Here is an 8,980-nt window from a genome sequence, read left to right on the forward strand (position 1 = left end):
ATAGATGCAATATAGACCATCCACCATAACACTGATACATATGGTTGGTGAGGAGACAAACTGCTATAGGCGTGCCGCGCGCGTGCGCCGGGCACATCCGCCGGGCCGAAGAAAGAAGATCTGGCCGCAAAGAAGAGAAGATCTGCCCGGTCCGCTACGGGTAAGTTATTCTTATTTTAGGTCTCCCGCGGATCCGGACGGCTTCTATAGGCTTCAATAGAAGCCTGCGGGAGCCGTCCCCGCGGGAGACCCGCACCTAAATGGAGCATGTCCACATTTTTCTTAATTCACTTTTATTGACCATCCGCAGATATTTATCTATCCGCGGGTGGTCAATGCATCCCTATGGGGTGCGGATCCGCGTGCGGGTGATCCGCTGCGGATTTTAATTCTTCTTTTACCCATTGTGGCCCTAATATTATGACCGTATGCACAACAGGGCCCAAACCGAAAGGCGCATCAAACGTCAACTGTGTCTTAACTTTTACGTAATCGCCATTATCCATCGGATAACGGCGATCACATGACCGGGGACCACTCACTGCGGCCCTCAGTCACTGCTCCAGGCTCTCGGCTACCTTTAGTAGCCAGGAGCAAGGAGACTTTAAATTTACCAGGCCCTCTGCAGCTTCTGCGCTTGCGTCCACCATCTTGCTGATGGGCACATGCGCTCACATGGACCATGCTCCATTTTCGTGCGGGAGACCAAAATCGGAATTTACTCACCTGCTCCGGATCTTCCCTTCGCCGCGGCTGGCTGTATAACATATCCAGTCGTGTAACGATCACAATAAAGCTGCGCTGCGAACACACAGGATAGATGATGTATACTCACTTAGGAGAGGGGAGTGTCAGCCTCCCCCCTCAGGAGTCCGAGATGGCTCTAAACAATTGTTAACTCCGAAGACTACCTCCACCAGAATCGAAAGTTGCTTCCTCACGATCCAATATCAGGAAATAGTTTTTATTATTAAACAAACACAAATAGGTCCCTTTTTGAGGGGACCCGGCATATACATACAACGCGTTTCGGCTGTTGGAAGCCTTTTTCAAGTATATCCTGCCACTCATAGATAGCTAACTTAAATATAAAACTACTAGACCTAGACATACAATTCAATAACCTGGAAGAGCCACGTTGTATCGGGCGAAGTATACATCCTGGCGTGCGTCCCTGCATTGCCACCGGCTCACGCGTCATAATAACGCTGCTGGAGGACCTGTGATGATGCCGAAAAGTGGGCGGAGCAAGCGGTCACATGACTGGCAGTGTCATGTGACACCGCAGATGGAATTGACAGTCAGGAGGTCACGTGACCGGCACTGTCATGTGACCGGCACAGACACGTCACATTACGTATGGGGTTCACAGCGGGAGGGGTGGGCTAACCGTCACCTATTATCCCGGCTGACATGTAAAGCTCCTTCCCATGTAATCACATGATGGGCATCCTATAATGTGATACACCATGCCATATCAAAAAAGGCCCATTATATAAATATATAATATAAATATATAAATTATATAATTATACAAGTGATTTTTTTAAAAATGGAGCATGAAAAAATCTGGACCATGCTCCATTTTCGTGCGGGAGACCAAAATCGGAATTTACTCACCTGCTCCGGATCTTCCCTTCGCCGCGGCTGGCTGTATAACATATCCAGTCGTGTGAGACCGGCCTTTGGTAGATCACTACCTTTTTATCACGTGACCAGGGACAGCTCAACGAGACCACCGATCACTGCTCCAGGCTCTCGGTGACCTTTGGTAGCCGGGAGCACAGAGATTTAAAATTTACCGGGCTCCCCAGCTGCTGCGCATGTGTCTGGCATTTTAAGGCAGGTTCATGCGCAGAAGCCGGAGAAGGTCCACGGAGGAGGATCACATTGAGGTTCAAATACGGAGGCCTCCGGTAAGAAGTTTCATCTCCTCTCACCGATCGAAGAGGGGAGATTAAACTTCAACTTTTTCTTAACTTTTACATGATCGCCGTTATCCAACCGAGGATAAGGATCCCGGGGGACATCGCCGGAGGCCTATAGAAATATTTTCACCTTCCTTTACGGATTGGATTCGTTACGAAATGGATATCCATTGGCTAACGGCAATCACGTGACTGGGGACCATGTACTGCGGCCCACCATGAAATCTCCAGGCTCTCGGCTATGTTTGGTAGCCAGGAGCAGGGATATCTTAAATTACTCAGGAAACTGCGGCTCTTGCATCGGCCAACGTTGACGACGGGCGCGTGCGCAGAAGCCGAGGTGAGGTCCAAGGGTAAATCCGGGGGCCTTAGGTATGTAATTACATCTCCCCTCACGAATATGAGCGAAGATTACATTTTACCATTTTTTTACTTTCTGTTTACTTTTAAGGGTGACTGGTGGTCGCGCCAACAGCAGGGAGCTGTCATGTCCACAGCCCCCAGGGCTTTAATCCCCAGAGCAAGTGTCTTTTTACGGCCCTGGAGATTAAAGCCCACTTAGGCAGGAAGTCACTAAGGGGTTAAGGAGCAAACAGACTTCGTCACTAGGGCCGCTCTCACACAGACAGTTTTTACAGCATTTAGCTCGGCGTTTAAAAAGCCACGGTAAACACTGTAAAACACCTCCATTGATTTCAGTGGAGCTTCTCAGTGATGTGGATTTATTTTGGGGTCTACGGCGTAATCAATAGGAATGTTTGTACCCTTCCAGATTTATGTTCAGAGATTGTGCGCACAATGTAAGAAATCACACGGAGACAAGACTGTCAGTGTAGAAAGTCTTCCTGACTGTTTATTAGTAGGCGTATAGCATCTTATATAGCATGATGAGTTAATTGCTCTTTATGGGCAGCAGGAAGCAATACGTGGTTGGGAATCAAAGCATGGGATTGGGTGGTCCAAATATGGTATTTTTCCATCCGGTCCTGCGTGAGTTGCTGTAGTCATGGACGTCCGATATCACGTGGTTTCAGGTACAAAATCAGCGCCATCTCTCCGAGTTTGATGGAGAGGGCAGGGGCGAGAATGAGCAATGTGTCGTCAAATGACGCCTGAGGGTTATGTGCAGGTAAAATGTGTCCTGAGGTTATGAGCGTGTGTTTCTATCATGCTGCATATTCTGATGACGGTTAGCAGTAATGAAACTGTCTGTTTTACTAACTGTCCCTACACTACCCCGCAGCCCTCAACGGTTGACCCTCCTCGACCTCCCAGATCGAGGCAGGCCCATCGAGCAAGCTAAGGCAAGCTCTCCGGGTCTACCACAGGGTTTTTCACAGCCCTTGCGACTGGACCACAGCTAGCCTGAGTCCCCTGTATTAGTTTAGTCGCTCTTCTTTGAACCCCCTCCAATACTGTAACATCTTTCCTGAGCACCGGTGATGAAATAAGAACATCTAAAATCTATTTGGTATCTTCGTGTCCATAACAATTTGAACTCTCAAAAAATCAGCATCATTTATATTGTCAGAAAAAAAGCCAAAATGTCAGAATTGTACTTTTTGGGTCATTCAATTCCCCCTCCCCCCCCCAAAATATCATAAAAAACGATGAAAAAGTGGCATGTAGTCCAAAATGATACCAAGAGAAACCATAGGTTGTCCTGCAAAGTTTTGAGATGGCAGCAAGTAAAGGATTCCCCGAGGGAGCGTGCTCCCTATGTTATGTCGTCTGGCCCTTGTAATCATGGCGGGCCGATGGGTTGCCATGACAACAGGTGTCCCTGCTTGCCATTACCTATGATCACTACTGTAACTGATGAGGCATTGCCGTACGTGTACGTATGTATATATATTTATTATATATGATTGTTCTGACCAGGTTGGGGGAGTAGTGGTCAATGTAAGTGGGTGGCGCGGATCTAGGGATCAGTAATACTGGTGTGATGTGACTGTTAACCTGCTGATTTTTCATAATTTCCTGCAGATCTGACGTCCTTCAGAATGGGAAGGCTGTCCGACAGTGAAGAGACCCTCGACGTTCAGCAATCTTGAAACCCTTCGTTTTATGGACTGCTTTTTGCCTGTGACTCACCTTTTTTTTTTTTTTTATAAGCTTTTTCTTTCAAAGAATTATGACGGAGGATCCTGAAAAACTGCGCAATATTTTACACCGATTGAGTAAACAGAAAAGATACCCAAACACAGCGGCCTTTGGTTTATCAGGGAATGACACTTGGTGTAAAATCCACATTTTTAATAAATAATAAAACGTGATTTGAATTTGTTTTTTTGTTTTACCTTATTTATGTTTTAACTCCTGATTACCCACGCTGTAAAGCCGGCTGCACATGGCTGTGACGGGCTCCGCCATGGAATTCCGGGGCGGAGCCCGTCACGGCGGCCCCAAGAGACCCCAATACTTACCTCCAGTTTCGGAGTCCCGCATGACGCCTCAGCGCGCATGGGCAATCGAGCGCGTGACGCACCGCAGCGGCATGTGACGCAGTAGGCGTAGAGGCGGTTTCACGCTATCTTCCGCTGTGCTACAGCGGAAGATAGCGTGAATGGACGGCTTCCACAGACTGCAATGGAAGCCGTCCGCGTGTACACCCGCGGCAAATAGAGCATGCCGTGGGGGAGGACGGGTGATTTTACGGTGCGGAATTCCGCTGTGAAATTCCGCACCGTAAGCATTGAGCTATTAGGTTGAATAGATCCGTCTGTGGGAAGGAGCCTTAAGGCCTCATGTCCACTAGCAAGATGGAATTGCGGTTTCCGCAGCGGATTTGCCCCTAGGGAATCATTGGCCATCCGTGGTCCATTAAACTGATTTTTGCACCCGCGGATGGAATTTTAATAGAATTGCGTTTTTCACGCGTGGGAGAAAAAAACCCGGCATGCTCCATTTTACCGCGGATCGGCCACATTGCTATCACATTGATAGCAATGTGTGCAGATATCTGCATGAAAAAATTATACAATAGAAAGCTGATTCTACGCGGATTGTATTTTTCCAGTGGACATGAGGCCTAAGGCCGCCTGCAGACGGCCGTGTCGCATCCAGCTGCTCGCAACGGGACCCGACCTGAGCACCTGCAGAGAGCAGTGCGGAACTCGCCCGCTCCCGCAGCTCTGACTCATGTGCCAGCAGACGGCACATGCGCAGAGCCGGCAGCCAGCGAGTAACGTTTATGTCCGGGGCTCTGCGAACCCCGCATAGAATTAGAGCATGGCGCGGTTTGTTTTCTGCGCGTGATTTCGCATAGACAAACCACGGCCTTCTGCATAGGATTACGTATTGAAATCCAATCCTATGCAGGCGTGTACAGCCGGAAATGTACGGTGCTGCGTCTGGCATAGACTGAAGTGGCAGCGGTGCGCACTCGTCATCAGCTGATTGGCAGGGATTCTGAGATTCAGATCAACACTTCACTGCGCATAGATCATCAGTACTGGAGTCCCAGGGAACCCTTTTAACCCCTTGCCTTTGTGCATACTAACATAACATTAGGGCCACAATGGGTACATTTCTGAAAACAATACAAACAGGGGTATCCATTTTGGGGTGTCAGTGCACATGAAAATGATTTTGGGGGAAAAAAATTTAGAATAGCACATTACCCGAACGCTTTTTTTTTTTTTTTTAATCTAAATTGCATTAATTCCTGAAAATGTGGGATCTAAATACTCCTGACACCCCTCAGTGAACACATTAAGGGGTGTACTTTGTAAAATAGGGTCATTTTAGGGGGTATGTATTCTGACACCCACGAGCCTTTGCAATCTTGGCTCGGTGGAGAAAAAAGGGTTTATCAAAATGAGGAAAAGTAAGATTCAACTTGAATGTCTCCTAAATGGTTCCAAACAAAGGATGTTTTTGCAAATGTGCGTCTAGAATAAAGTGAACAGATGGAAATATATGTTGGCAAAGATTTGTAGAGTATGCTTGCACATATGAGATATAACATTTGCAAATGTTAAAAAATTACAAGTTATTCAAAATGTTGTCAATATTCTTAATTTTAATTAATATACACAACTTCTAACTGCCCATTTTTACCACTTAAACGAAGTACAACAAGGCACAGAAAAAACAATGTAAGAATCACTTCGATTTGCAAACATGCCCATCTTGAAAGCGTCCTACTGAGCCAACATCTAGGACCGTCAGTCTCTCTGCTGCTTCAACAATGATTGTGAGCAAACGCAGTGTGGTAATCTTGAAATAACTTATCAGCTCACCTGTAAAGAAGAAGGAAAAAAGTTTGCTTTATTCTGGTGGTTTGCGTACTTTGTGGCTAATAAATCTCTAAACCGCTATAAGCTACATACTGTCCCTGCTTTTCTTCACCACAACTTTAATAGATCCAGACATCTCATTTGGACAATTGGTATGTTTTTCCGAAGCTTTGTTAGCTGTGTGCTAATTTGGTACAGTATTGTGATGGCACCTGTACGTTTGCTAGAAAATAAATAAAAGCTATTAGTGTATCCAAAAATGCCAAATAAAAAATAAAAATTCAAAAATTTTATGTAATCTGTTATCCGGCCTATAAGATGAAGTTTTAACACAGCAAATTATTGTCCAAATTCGACGTACGTGTACACACGCGTACGTACGTACACACATACGTACATACACACACGTACGTACACGCACGTACGTACACACACGCACGTACGTACACGCACGTACGTACATACATACACGTATATACGTACATACACGTACGTGTACGTACATACACACACAGTAATATATATACATATATGAACATATGAGCAGATGCAAGTGAAAACCTGCAAATATGCGCCAAATATGCACATATGAGCAGATGCTAGTGAAAACATGTAAACATGCACATATGAGCAGATGCAAGCGAAAACCTGCAAATATGCACATATGAGCAGATGCAAGCAAAAACCTGCAACTAGGCACAAAATGTGCACATATGAGCAGATGCACGCAATGAAAATTTTGGCAGATGCAGCAGCTTACCTCAACGAGTTATGTCAGCTGGTGTCCGAGCGAAGCGAAATTCTTCTCAAAACGCGTCCAAACGTCAGGATCCTCTCCACACGCAAGTTTGCAAAAAGGCGCACAAATCTCGGGTGGCCGCGTCTCCACACGTAGCGCACAATTCTGCAAACAAAAGTCAGGTGGCGTCACGCAAATCTCAGGTGACGTACTCACCACACGTAGCGCACGAATCTCGGGTGGCCGCGTCTCCACACGTAGCGCACGAATCTGCAAAAATAAATCAGGTGGCGTGGTGCAAATCTCAGGTGACATACTCACCACACGTAGCGCACGAATCTCGGGTGGCCGCGTCTCCACACGTAGCGCACGAATCTCAGGTGGCCGCGTCTCCACACGTAGCGCACGAATCTCGGGTGGCCGCGTCTCCACACGTAGCGCACGAATCTGCAAAAAAAAGTCAGGTGGCGTGGCGCAAATTTCAGGTGACATACTCACCACACATAGCGCACGAATCTCGGGTGGCCGCGTCTCCACACATAGCGCACGAATCTGCAAAAAAAAGTCAGGTGGCGTGGCGCAAATTTCAGGTGACATACTCACCACACATAGCGCACAAATCTCGGGTGGCCGCGTCTCCACACGTAGCACACGAATCTCAGGTGGCCGCGTCTCCACACGTAGTGCACGAATCTCAGGTGGCCGCGTCTCCACACGTAGCGCACGAATCTCAGGTGGCTGCGTCTCCACACGTAGCGCACGAATCTCAGGTGGCCGCGTCTCCACACGTAGCGCACGAATCTCAGGTGGTTGCGTCTCCACACGCAGCGCACAAATCTCAGGTGGGTACTCACCACACGTAGCGCACAGCGCACTAATTTCAAGTGGCGTCTCCACACGTAGCGCACAGCGCACAAATCTCAGGTGGCCGCGTCTCCACAATTAGCGCACAGCCAATACATTCTAGCCAGCAGATCAGTGAAGTGGCTAGAGTGGAGCTACTGAAGAGAGGAGCCGCTCCAATCTAGTCTTGTGGAGCTAGTGAGCTCCATATTACCTTCAGAGGGGAAGGATGGGTGGGGGGCTCATTTGTTGGCTGATGGCGTCCTTTACACGGGCTAAACAAGAACGGCTCCTTGTCGTCTCTCTGTGTAAACCACAACCATAGCTGCGGATTTGGACAGCAGATCACTGCAGCCGATCCACAACCATAGCTGCGGATTTGGACAGCAGATCACTGCAGCCGATCCACAACCGTAGCTGCGGATTTGGACAGCAGCTCACCGCAGCCGATCCACAACCGTAGCTGCGGATTTGGCAAACAAAAAACTGTGTACTGCGCATGACCGCCTGTTTATGCGCAGTACCGGTTTTTGTTTGTATTTCCCGTACCATCACTTAGATATGACTCGGGTACCCGCAGCCCATGCACAATATAGTTGCGTATGGGCTGCGGGTATATCCGCGACTATAGAGCACAATGGGCTCGAGGTCGTGGATATCCACGGTAAAATATAACATGCTGTGTTCTGTTTTCTGCGAGTGGATTAGGTAATTCCGACTCGCTAATTGGGGGGAATTGTGATTGATCCATGGATTACCGCTGATCAAGCGCATGCAGAACCTGTAATTCCTATCCGGCCGTGTGAGACCGGCCCAATGTTAGATCCCTACTTTTTTATCACGTGACTAGGGACCGCTCATCAAGGCCACCAATCACTGCTCCAAGCACTCCGCGACCGTTGGTCGCCGACAGCAGGGAGGTTTAAAATTTCCTGGGCTCCTGCGAATGTGTCCAGCATTTTGCCGGCGGGCACATGCGCAGAGGCCGGAAAGGTCCATGGAGGATAACCGCATCTGGATTCAAATGCGGAAGCCTCCGAGAAGATGTTTTATCTCCTCTCGCTGATCGTCGGGGTAAGGTCCGCGGATCAAATGCAAATCACAATAATAAAGTATATAATAAAACAAAAGAACTGTTGTGATGAGTCTATGGATGAACCTCGCCTTGTTTCTCAGTGGTAACGGGTCTAAATCATATTCCACATTATTTGAAAGATGCAAAATTGGCC

This window comes from Eleutherodactylus coqui, unplaced genomic scaffold, assembly GCF_035609145.1.
Source record: "Eleutherodactylus coqui strain aEleCoq1 unplaced genomic scaffold, aEleCoq1.hap1 HAP1_SCAFFOLD_196, whole genome shotgun sequence".
Taxonomy (NCBI): domain Eukaryota; kingdom Metazoa; phylum Chordata; class Amphibia; order Anura; family Eleutherodactylidae; genus Eleutherodactylus; species Eleutherodactylus coqui.